We start from the raw sequence: 8,204 nt of genomic DNA, 5'->3' as shown, positions 1-8,204 counted from the left end.
TCTCTCTCTCTCTCTCTCTCTCTCTCTCTCTCTCTCTCTCTCTCTTGATCTCCCCCCTGAAGCAGACTCTCACATGGTCCATCTGTCCTGGCACTCTCCTAAGTAGTCAAGGATACTCTTGAACAGGATTCTGATCCTCCAGCTTCTACCTCAAAAGTGCTGAATTTTTTTGTTGTTGTTGTGTGTTTGTGTGATTTGTGTGTTTGAGACAAGGACTCTCTACATAGCCCTGGCTGTTCTGGAACTCACTACATAGACCAGAAGGGCCTTGAACCCAGACCTTTCCCTCTCTTCTCTCCAGTGCCAGGATTAAGGCACACACCACTCCACCCTGCATGCTGGGGTTTCTTAACGCCACCCCCTTTCTTGGAGTCTCTTGCTCTTAGCTCCAGGGTCCTGGTAATTACTATTCTAACTCAATTATACTGCATTGTTTCCACTTCCTCTTTCCTTTCATTGCTGCTCAGAGGAAGGGGCACCCACGGAAGGTGCCAGAAGGAGAACTGGATTAAGTAGCAGGTCATCTCTGTTTTCTCTCTTCCTGGTTCAGCTTCTGCCCTCGAGGTCTCACTTCCATACCTGCACCGCACTCTGTCTTCCGGTTGGCAGGGCGGTTACGCATCCAGTCAAGTGGAAGGGGCAGCTGGCACTGAACCGGAGCCTTGGCTGCAGCTCCAGTGGGAGGTTCTGGGAGAATTTGAAAGTGATGGTATCTTGTTACTGAAGCTAGCCAGGGGAATCTGACAGCACAAAACAAGCTGTGCAGATCATATACAGGAAGAAAAAAAAACATTGGGAAAAGACCAAGTCGGTTCAGGAAAAAAATCAATGCTGAGCACATTTATATAAGATCCCCACCCTGGTTCTAACTGTATCCTTGGCATACCCCTCCTCCCCAGTTTTGTGCCTGTGAGAGAGATTTTTTTTTTTATCTGTACTTATTAATTGTGTGTGCACAAATACACACCAAGGTTCCGAGGACTTGTGAAATTGCCTATTTCCTTCTGCCATCTGGGGATAGAACTTAGGTCATCAATTTCGGCACAGGTGCCTTTACCCAATGATCCATCTCATTTGCCCAAGACAGAGCCTCGTGTGGCCCAGGCTGGCCTCAGAAATCTGTCTGTAGCTGAGGATGGCTTTGAACTTCTGCCCCTCCTGCCTCCGCGTGCATGCTCTACCCCTCCCTGCCTTTTTAGATGTCATGAATTCCAGACAAGCGCTCTGCCCCTTCGCTGCATCCTTTCCCTGTGGCTCTTCTCTTAAATGATAATTCTTGTTCTCTTGAGAGTTAGATACTCCTGTGGAGACCCGATAAAGGTCAGACTCCTGTCAGTGGAAAGAAATGCCTACAAATGTATAAGGCAAACTCTAGGGCCTCACTGCCTGCTTGAGTCCTAGAGACCCTGGGACATCTTGGTAGGGAGCCTAAAGAGCAGAGAGAGCTTTGCGCAGGCGCCTTCTGTAAATCCTATTCGGACTTCGCGGCAGTTCAGAGAAAGCATTCCTTTGTTCATCCATTCAACAAGTAACTCTTTGAGAAACGTCCAAGTGCTGAACCCCACGCTGAGCTGCATCATGAGGCTGAAGGAGGTGAATCAGACCCGGGCCCTATTCCCTGGGACACTCATGGTCTGGTGGGAGGAGACAAGAAAGGACAATGAAGGACTCTTCAGTGACAGAAGAGGTAGCAGGGGGACCTGTGGGAGCCTAGGGAGGGGGAGACGAAGAATTTCTCCCCCTTGGCTCTCTCCCACAGCAGTCAGTTCCTAGACCTCTAACTGCGAGAGCAACTGATAGGAAAAAGTTCCCCACCTGGTAGACCGAAGTTCCCCTTGGGGCTACTCTGGTATGTGAGTCAGGATTTCCCCAGCTTCCCTCCCCTCCACCACCCCCTCATACAGTCTGGACGCTGCACCAAAGGCCTCACAGCCAAACTGTCCCCCAACACCCCCCAAATTGCAATGCACTCCAACAATCCCCTTGAATCTCCTCCTCTTCTTCCTTCTCTTTTTCAAGTCACGAATGTTCTAGTTAATTTGATTTTATGTGCATGGGTATCTTGCTGGATTGTAAATCTGGTGTGCCACATGTATGCCTAGCATATGCAGAGGCCAGAAGAGGGAGGGCATCAGATCTCTTGGAACTGGGGTTAGAAATAATTGTAAGCTACCCTGTGTGTGCTGGGAATCAAGTCCCTTGGAAGAACAGCCCATACTCTTAACCACTGAGCCACCATCTCTTCAGCCCCCTCTCTTTTTTTATACTGAGGCAGGGCCTCATGTACCTCAGCCTGGCCTCTGATTTTATGTGGTGCTGGAGTTCAAACCTAGAGTCTCCTGCATACCCAGCAAGCTGCCTTCCCTGCCCTACTGCCCCCTCTCTCCACATGAACCCTTCAGGGAATCAAAGGCTAACAAAAGCAACCAGCTTTAAGGAAGCTGCCCGGTTTTCAAGTGACCTGGAGAGGACAGGGCTGGGCTTCTTCATGTCTAGTCTCCTGACTTCTCCTTTCCTGGGCTTTTTCTGAGGGAAAGTCTGCAGCTCCATCCAGGGGTGGGTTGTAGGGTGTGTGTGTGTGTGTGTGTGTGTGTGTGTGTGTGTGCAATCTTGTCTGTCCCGGTTAGAAGCAGGCCATGCCTGATGGCCCTGTTTTCTATCACCGGTCTTGGCCCTTCGGCACCCCCTTTGAAGGAGCCTCCTGCTCCTCTTCCTCACCCTCTTATCTTCTACTTCCTTTTTTTTTTCCCCCAAAGACATGTGATCTGACGATGTAGTCCAAATAGTCCCTGCCTCAGATTCCAGAGTAATTAGGGACTACAGGAATGTGTGTCACAACAACTAGTTTAGCTGTTTGGTTTTGTTGTCTGAGACAGGACCGCACAAGTCACGGCTGGCCCAGAACTAGCTACGTAGACCAGGCTGGTCTGGAATCCATAGAGACCTGCCTGCCTCTGCCTTCCAACTGCTGGGATTAAACCCCAAGCAGCTGTTTGTTTCTCAGACAGAGTTTCACTCCGTAGTCTAGGCTAGCCTTCGACTCTCAATGGACCTAGCACTGGTGCTAGGACCACAGCTGTGTGCCACCGTGCCCCACCTTCACAGCAATGATTCTGGTCCTAACGTCCAAAATGTAGCATTAAAAATCCACATTGTTCAACAGCCTAGTTGGTAAAGTGCCCTGCTGGGCAGATGGCCTGGCTTATTTATTCTTTTCGTTTTGCCCTGTTTTGTTTTCTTGCAGGGGTCGGGGTCAGCTGCTGGGAAGGGTGAACCAGCTTCATGTCTTGTGTAGCCCAGGCTAGACTCAAACTTGCCATGTAGTCAACAACAGCCTTGAATCTGTTATCCTCCTGCCTCCACCTCCTACTTGCCGGGATTAAAAGTTTATAGCACCACGCCTGGCTGGCTCCAGTATTCCCTAGGAGTTAGTGTGTCTTTGATCCAGGGAAATATCTTCACACAAGGCTCATCTCTGAGTACTTTCGAGTTGTGGTGTTTGGGTCATGAGTGTACTGCAATGTCATGAGTGTATTGCCATGAATATATAGACAAATCAATTTTTGTCTTTAGACAGCGCCAGGATTCATCAAACAGCAATCATTTCACAAAGCCCAGCAGTTCCATAGGCAGCACTTCGCTGAGTGATGTGAGCAATGTTGACGTCCTTGATGGCTGGCCGAGGGAAATGCAGGTTCTTGCATTCCATTCTGAATTACTAATATTAACTCTCAGATCACGTGCTGTCCCATATCATGCAGTGTCCCATATCATGCAGTAAACATAGTGGGGTGATAGAATTCGGCTAGAGAGGGTTAAACAGACTGTAGCGAAGTTTAAAGAACACCAAAGAAACCCAGTAGGATGCAGAAGAGGATGCAGAGTATCTGGGTAAGGTCAATTCACTAACCTTGCTGGAGGTCGGCTGTGAAGTCAAGGTACAAACCACGCCCCAGGACGAACCTGGGCTGCAGAAGTAAGCTAAGGGGCACTGGTAAAGGCCCAGGTCCACATGGACAGACACCAAGTCCAGACAGATGACTGTATAGTCCATCAACGCACAACAATTTGAGTAGGCCAGGTTGTAGCAGAGATTGAGCCAAGCTGAAGTCCCAGAACAATGAGGAGTCCTCAGCCTGTTGGTCCCCTGACACACACATTAGATGGTTCGACGACAAATTGATGGGCCACCACCAGCTCAATGCTAGGTGTTCTCTGTGTAGGATCCAAGTGAGGGAGTTGCACCCTTACCCCAGTCTAGGATGTCCAGCAAGTTCTCATCTTTCGTTTTCCTGATAAGAGTTTAATAGACCCATGTCTTCCTGTAATCCCCCTGCCCCACGCCACGCACCTTGCATACCTCTTATGTCTCCACATCCCACTTGTTGGCTATGTCAAAGAAGCCCAGACAGGATTCTCATCTTGAATCTTTTTTTTTTTTTCTTTTTCTTCATCCCATGTTTTCCCCTTGGGCCTGAACTCAGCAAAGAATCTTGAGAATACGTTACCAAAGGTTATACAACCTTGTTGCACAAAGACTAGGCTCAGACCTCCATCTCTGGAGGAACACACAGACGGACACATAGACGAACACATTTCTGTCTTTGGACAGTGTCAGGATTCATCCAACTGCCATCAGTTCACAGAGCACAGCCGTCCTGTTGGCAGCACTTTGCTGAGTAACGTTGCTGTAATGCTGAGTCATGATGAGCGTGGTCTCAGACCTCCGACTCTGGAGGAACACAAATGCTTTCCAACTCCAAGGCAATGCCTCACTGGTCCCAGGTGTGGGTCCCTGGGAACAACACATCTTCCTTGGGTTTTCTTTTTTCCTTTTCCTTTTCCTTTTCCTTTTCCTTTTCCTTTTCCTTTTCCTTTTCCTTTTCCTTTTCCTTTTCCCTTTTCTAAATGTCAAGGCTCCCCACTGTATTTGGCCACGTAGTGGTGAGGGGGTTCCTCCCATATTCAATTATGACTTTGCTTTGCTTTGGGTCAGGTTGGGTTTTTCTCAAAGCAGAGTCTCACTACATAGCTCCTGATGTCCTGGAACTCACTGCATAGACCAGGTTGGCCTCGAACTTACAGAGAGCCTCCTACTTCTACCCCCTAACAAGTATTGGGATCAATACTATGTGCCTACCCACCTAGATCCCAGTTCATTCATTCATTCATTCATTCATTCATTCATTCACGTATACAGTGTTTGAATCAGGGTCTCACAAAGCTGGTCACTTAGGCTGGTCATGAACTTAATTTGTAGCCTAGGCAGGTCTTGAATCTGTAACCCTCCTAACCTTCACCTCCAGAACAACCTGGATTACAGGGCTGCTGTGGAGTCAGACCACCAGGCCCAGCTGAGACAAGGTCTTTTCCGTAAACCCAGGTTGGCCTTAGCTCACAACCCTCCTACCTCAGCCGAGCAAGTGCTAGACTAACACCATCTCACACAACCTTTCTCAGTTCTAGAAATTTAACCAACAAAGCCATTTGTCTGTTGCGTGTGTGTGTGTGTGTGTGTGTGTGTGTGTGTGTGTGTAGGGCATGTGCTAGGGTGTACATGTGAAGGTTAGAGGACAAGCTAGAGGAGACCCCTATGTAGGTCTCTGCAGCATGCCAGTACATATCCTCACCTAATTGAGCCACACCCTCAGACCCTGTCCCTTAAGTGGGATTAATTCCTACTTGGCCTTTAGCTAATTACTTCTGGGACAGCCACCCTAAGATACTTCCCCTAACTGCATACATTACATTTTACCTATCTGACTAGCACTCTTAGAACAGTTTTTTTTAAAGATTTTTTTTTTTAAGATTTATTTTACGTATGTGAGTACACTATAACTGTACAGATGGTTGTGAGCCTTCATATGGTTGTTGGGAATTGAATTTTTAGGACCTCTGCTCACGCAGGTCAACTCTGCTCACTCAGTCCCTGCTTGCTCTGGCCCAAAGATTTATTATTATTATATATAGGTACACTGTAGCTGTCTTCAGACAGCACTAGAAGAGGGCGTCAGATCTCATTACAGGTGGTTGTGAGCCACCATGTGGTTGCTGGGAATTGAACTCAGGACCTTCAGAAGAGCAGTCAGTGCTCTTAGCCACTGAGCCATCTCACCAGCCCTAAAAGTTTTATTTAACTTTTGATATTGTTTAATAATAGATGAAAAACTGTCTCACTCATTAGGCTGTTAATTCCTCTAGGGCATAGCATCTTAGGTCTCTGCCTCCAATTTAATTTCTTTCCTTTTTTTTTTTAACACAATACCTTTTGTTTATTATTTGACAGTTTCATAAATGTAAAGAGTGTATCTTGCTCATATCCATCCCCAATTCCCCTTCCCTCTTTCCTTCCTGTCGCCTCCTCTTGCTTTGATTTGTTTTACTTTGCTTTGTTGGGACCCACTGAGTTCCGTCACTGCTGCCTGCTAACATATTGACTGACCTCGTTTGCTTGACCTTGTACAGGTGACCATAGTTTCGGTCAGTTCAGGAGTGCAATGGCCATGTCACGTCCAGAAGACAGAACTTCCGGGCTCTCCTCCCCATCCTCTGGCTCTTACATTCTTTTTGCCCCTGTCCTCCTCAATGTGCCCTGCACCTTCCAGAGGCTAGGGGTCAGTACAGTTGTCGTTTTTTAGGGTGTGGCTTCAATCTTCATCACTGTTCCACTCGGCCTCCTAGCTCCTTTACAAATGATAGCTATCCACACCCTCATTTACTCAGAGGGGGCTAAAGACTCAGTTAAATAAGGTGTTTGCACTTTTGTGCTCAAGATGCTTAAAGTTGGGGCTGGTGAGATAGCTCAGAGGGTAAGAACCCCAGATTGCTCTTCCAAAGGTCCTTAGTTCAAATCCCAGCAACCACATGGTGGCTCATAACCATCCATAATGAGATCTGTCTCCCTCTTCTGGAGTGTCTGAAGACAGCTACAGTGTACTTACATATAATAAGTAAATTAATTAAAAAAAAAAAAGATGCTTAAAGTCCTATGGTAGAGTCTGTATGTGCATTGGGTCAGTATTTTTCCCAAATTATAAGATTCAGTGGATGATAAAAATTAGCCTGGTAAGGCTGGGTTTAGTGGTGTATATAACCTGTAGCCCCCTACTTGGGAGGCTGAGGCAGGAAGATTGTTTCTGTCTTAAAATAAAACAACACCAAAGGGCAATAGGGGGTGGGGAGAATAAATTATAAAAACAACCAAACAAAAACCAATATGTACCTTCAGCTCAGCATGAAGGAGAGTTCCAGAACGTTGACAAGAGTACAAGCTCCGCCCAATCCAAATCAACCGGAGTTGCCAACACTTCCTTCGTGTTGCTTCATGACACTATCCCATAGACTCAGAGCCCAGGCTGCATACTGTTCTCCTAATCCCCAACTGCTCAACTAAGACCAGGTCCTTAAGCCAGGCGCATGGTTTTAGTCCCGGCATTTGGGAAGCAGAGCAGGCAGATCCTCTGAGTTCAAGGTTGTCTTGATCTATAGAGTGAGTTCCAGGACAGACAGGACTACACTGAAAAGCCCTGATTTGAAAGACAAAACAAAGCACAAACAAACAAACCAAAAAAAGGACTAGTTCTCATTCAGGGTACCAGAACTCATCCATTCCAAAATACACCTGTGCTCCAGCACAGCTGCTCCCACTGCCCCCACAACCACCATCTAGTACTATGAGGTCAGCTTCCTTACAAGTTCCAGAAGTCTTGTCAGCACACCCTGTGGCTAACACATCAACACAGACAATAGGTATGCATCCTGCAGCTGCTGTCTGCACCATTCTCTGGTAGAAACACCCGGTAGGAGTCTACAGTCGCCAGAAGCATCTTAGTGGACAGCCATAATTTACCATGCATCAGCCTGCTGTTCATGCAAAGTCAAGAACATTTACTACTTCCTTGTTGGCATCCATCCCACCTCAAGAGCAAAAGAAAATGTTGAGTGAATGTCTGTTTCCTCTTATTCAAGGCATTGCTGTTAACATCGCCGGCGTGTTGTCGGACATTGATAACTCACAGTGACCTCATACCCTTGACTCTCCAGAGTGTTCCTCTGCTCTCAAGATGATGAAGCTGTAGCAAAGTGTAAGCCACCAAGCTGATGGAGCTGTAGCAAAGTGTAAGCCACCAAGCTAAAGAGTTTTCCCAAAAAGCAGCTAGCAACACGACCTGTTTAAAATTCTTCAGGGACCATAAACAAAACAC

Source organism: Mus pahari, chromosome 10, assembly GCF_900095145.1.
Source record: "Mus pahari chromosome 10, PAHARI_EIJ_v1.1, whole genome shotgun sequence".
Lineage (NCBI taxonomy): Eukaryota > Metazoa > Chordata > Mammalia > Rodentia > Muridae > Mus > Mus pahari.
Note: the sequence above shows the minus strand (reverse complement) of the source record.